Genomic DNA, 3,999 nt, shown 5'->3' with positions numbered 1-3,999 from the left:
AGCTTGAGATGCTGCATTTCTAAACAGTCCCAGATGATGCTAGCAAGGACCAGTAGCAACAAGCAAGACTGAATTGGGAGAGTCTCTCAGCCTTCCAATACCACATTCTCATTTACCAAATGATAATTCCACCTGCCACGCAGACTTTTCTCAGCCAGGAAGATGGTGCCCTCAGGGGGATAAGGTGATGCGACATTTGTACTATCACTCACCTCCTGCCTGCTCCTGCACCTCGCAGCCTCCCTCAGCCCCCAGGAAAGGACTCACGGTCCAGCCAGCAGCGAGACGGGAGGACGATATCACAAAGCAAGTGCTACTTCCGTTAACTGCTTAAACTGCTCCCTGCAATGATGTTGGTGTAGTCCGTAAGATTCAATTATGGTTATCAGACAATTAGGCACACCACAGCGAGGTTACTGCATAATTAATGCTCAGCCCCCGTCGCAGCCTCTGACAGTGGTGCAGGTGACAAGATTCACCTGCCCCGCATCTGGGAGAGGAGCAGGGGCACCCAGGATGGGGAATGACCTCCCCTCAGGCTCAGAGGAAGATGTTCTTAGGACCCCAGAGGCATGGCAAAGGGACAGTGTGTGGCTGAAAAGGCTTGAGTCAGTGTGTGCCCGAGGCCTCATGCCTACCATTGTGTTGAGAACCTAGACTTTAGCCTCTGGAGCCAATCCTGCCTCTACTACTGATTGGCTATGCGGCATTAAGCACTCGCCTCACATTTTTAAAGCCTCCACCTCTCTGTTTTTTAAAGAAGGGAACTGACTGGTGTTATGAAAACTGGATGGGAGAGTTTGCACATTGGTTAGATGGTTCCTGCAACGCTATTTTCATTATTTCCCTGTCTGGGCTTCAATGTCTTCATCTGTAAAATGGGAGTAATTACCTCACTTTGCCTAGGCTTGAAAGATCAGCCTGTAAGCCAAGTAAGACACACATGTGAATGGCATGTGCGGAGCGCTTTGTAACGCACCATTGTCTTAGTTACCAGGTGCCTGGCTTTCTGCTCAACCCTCCAGGGAACGACATTATACAAGGCCCCAGGTCTCAACAAGACAGTGGGTGATTAGCCCACTTGAGAAGTGAAACTCATGATTTGGGTGAGTAGACTGGAGGAGAATCATTCCTTTTTTTTTCTTTTTTTTAGACGGATTCTCGCTGTGTCGCCCAGGCTGGAGTGCAGTGGCGCGATCTCAGTGATACCTTCCAGTCCACTGGCCTCTCCGAAATTGGCAATGACCATTTTCCCAGGACCCCTTCCCGCTGAGCGTGTGATTCCAAAACTGTCCACTGGAAGGTGCTCAGGAGCCAGAATTCAGGCGTTCTCGGCCAGCGGACGCTTAGAGTGGGGAGTTTCTGAGTTATGCGGGGACCCACCCTTCCATTTGATAACTGAGAAAGCCACGGGAAGGGACTTGCTAGGCTCACAGCCAGTGATCCCTGCCCTGTTTCCTTATGGGCTTGACGGTCAAATATGGGGAGTGGGGCAGCACCTGTCACTGTCACGGTCCTGTTTACAGAGGAAGGGCGCAGAAACCAGGGCCGTGGAGGTTCGCGGGCGTTGTCAGGCGCTGTCCCAGCTCACCGGCTCTATGACCCTGGGTAAGTTACCTGGCTTCTTTGTTCCTCAGTTTTCTCTTCCCTGACCCAGTCTCCCCGACTTCCTGGGGGCCCGTCCCCTCTCCATGAGCACCTTCAGAGCTCGGGCAGTTTTCCCCACTCATGTGGCATCTCAGCTGTCCCCTCCCGGGTTAGGCCTCCCTGGCCCCTATTTCACTACCTTATTTGTACCAACCCTTGCTGCCTGACAATGTTCGTTTGTTCACATGTTTACTTTGTCTCCTCCAGGAAAATGGGAACTTCATGAGAGCAGGGACGTGGGGGTGTCCTGCTCACCTGGGCACGCTGGCGCCCGGAACCCAGCTCTCCCTCCGGGCTCCGGGAGAGGCGGCCTCAGCCGTGTGCTGGTGCTGCCCTCTAGTGGCGCTGGGTGCCCATGGCACCTGACTTGCTCCTCCTCCCCAGGGGGCCTTTTCTTCTCCCACCCACCTGTCACCAGCCCCCAGGGCAAGTCTCTGTGTGACTCTAGAGTGGAGGTGGAGGGACCTTGCCTCCTAGGATTCATCCCACCTGGATTCCGAAGACTGAGAGACCCTCTCTGGCACCTGGTGTTGGAATGGCCACCCTCAAGGTTAATAAAGACGAGTTTAGTATCAGCCGTGGGATCTGTCCAGGAAAAGACACTTTTGGGGCAGAAATACAATGGTGCCTGTCTCTACATAATCTAATACGGACAGCAAGACAAGCCAGTCCAACAGATGAGGTCGCAGCATCCCCACCCAGGACAGGAGGGTACAGCTGCCTGGCCTAAGATAACCCTAGGATACGGTCACTCATTCTCCCACCCACTGAGAAGCTCAGGGCAGTTGCGTGTTATGCAAAGCATGTGTTCTGAACACCTTGCATAATTCAAAGCGTGCATAATTCCTGACTCATTTCGCCATAGAAATGAATGCAAAGTAGAAAGGATGTGTTGCATGAATCTACCCCAATTGTGGCATATTTTTGCTTTAATGCTGCTTTTTATTTTCCTGGCATTATCGCTAATATTTCATAACGCACTCTCTGCTAAATTAACAGTGCAGCGTTTCCTGCCGGTGGTTTGGCTTTCTTCGTAACGTTTTATCACATCTCACTTCCTTTCCAATGTTATTGATTTTCAGGTGCGTTTTTCAGCACCACCACTTAAGGAACACTTGGATGACATTGTTACAGGATATGGGTAAAAGATTTAAAGTTATAATAACTGCGGACGTTGAGAAAACACACACTCATCACCAGAATCTCCTGCAGAAATTAGACATTCAGAGGCATGTCAGCAACAGTGCATGCATATAGAGAGCAGGTATTTCTATTTAATAACCAAAGCAAGGTCACCGTGTGGCGGGTTTACAATCCTCAGTTAACAGCTCACTTAGTTCCTCCGACTCGAGGAAACTGCAATTCTTGATGGTTTGTTTTAACTGAGGCGATTGGCATTATTTCCAGCTTAGTGCATAAACACGTATTCGCATTTTTATGTCGCACCTTACCAAAGTCATATAGTTTAGATTCCCATAAACGGTGACTTCCCTAAATGGTCTTCCTTGCTGTGTCCTTAACCCCAGAAGGGTGGAAATGTATGACTCCACCCAGTCATCTCAGATACGGACTTCAGAAATTCCAGCCACCCTCTTCATACTTATACAGGGGCCCCTCTGGAGCCAGCATCAGCCAAGGCCCCTCTTGCCCAATTTGGCTGGCCCCACCTCCTCCCCAACGTCATCTTCTCTTGCAGTCTAGAGAGGGGGCTACCCCCACAACATGGGATCCATATTTAGATCCGTGTTGGAGGGTGGGTAGAAAGGGGAGGTAGGATGAGAGAAAACTGAGTCTCAGTTTCACACATTTATAAGATTGTCAGACTTTCCACATTACTGAGAAACTCGTCAGCACAACCCCTGTGAATTGGCTGTTTGGCCTTCCTCTGCCCAGAACTGCTTCGGGAATGACTCCTTCAGTTTGGCCTGAGCCTGGCCCCAGAAGGAGTGCCAGGCTCTAGGAAGGAGGAAAAGTGGGCAGTCAGGGCAGGCTCTGAACCCACTGGAATTCCTGTCCTGATGCCACTCGCATGTGGCCTTGAGCAAGTCCCTGTACCAGGCACTTCACTTCTCTGGGCCTCAGTTTCCACCTCTGTAGAATGGGGATAATAATACTGTCTACTTCCCAGAATTGGTGCCAGAATGAAAAGCAGTCCCCCTGTGATAGGGCCTAGAACAGAGTAAATGCCCAGTGAATGTTACTTAGCTCTTGTTGCAGTTAGAAAAGCGACTGGATGAGGCGTCCATTGACTGGGACCCCAGGATGGATGAGGGCCAGCATCGGGGTGAAGCGATCCTGCCCCTCAGAGAATTTATGGTCCAACTTTGGAGAGCGAACCTGCCCTCTCACTAA

At 50.8% G+C, this 3,999-nt stretch overlaps 1 long non-coding RNA gene across 1 annotated transcript; it reads left to right on the top strand.

Moving 5' to 3' along the window:
• Positions 1-1,327: 1,327 nt before the first annotated feature.
• On the top strand, positions 1,328-2,222 carry LOC135270194 (uncharacterized). The gene is made up of 2 exons (XR_010338400.1): positions 1,328-1,608; positions 1,855-2,222. It is a non-coding gene; the product is annotated as an uncharacterized LOC135270194 (long non-coding RNA).
• The last annotated feature ends 1,777 nt before the right edge of the window (positions 2,223-3,999 follow it).

This window comes from Aotus nancymaae, unplaced genomic scaffold (genome assembly GCF_030222135.1).
Source record: "Aotus nancymaae isolate 86718 unplaced genomic scaffold, 86718_ANA_hifiasm-v0.15.2.pri h1tg000059l, whole genome shotgun sequence".
Lineage (NCBI taxonomy): Eukaryota > Metazoa > Chordata > Mammalia > Primates > Aotidae > Aotus > Aotus nancymaae.
The sequence above is the reverse complement of the archived record's forward strand: the minus strand, read 5'-3'. Positions and strand labels throughout refer to the sequence as shown.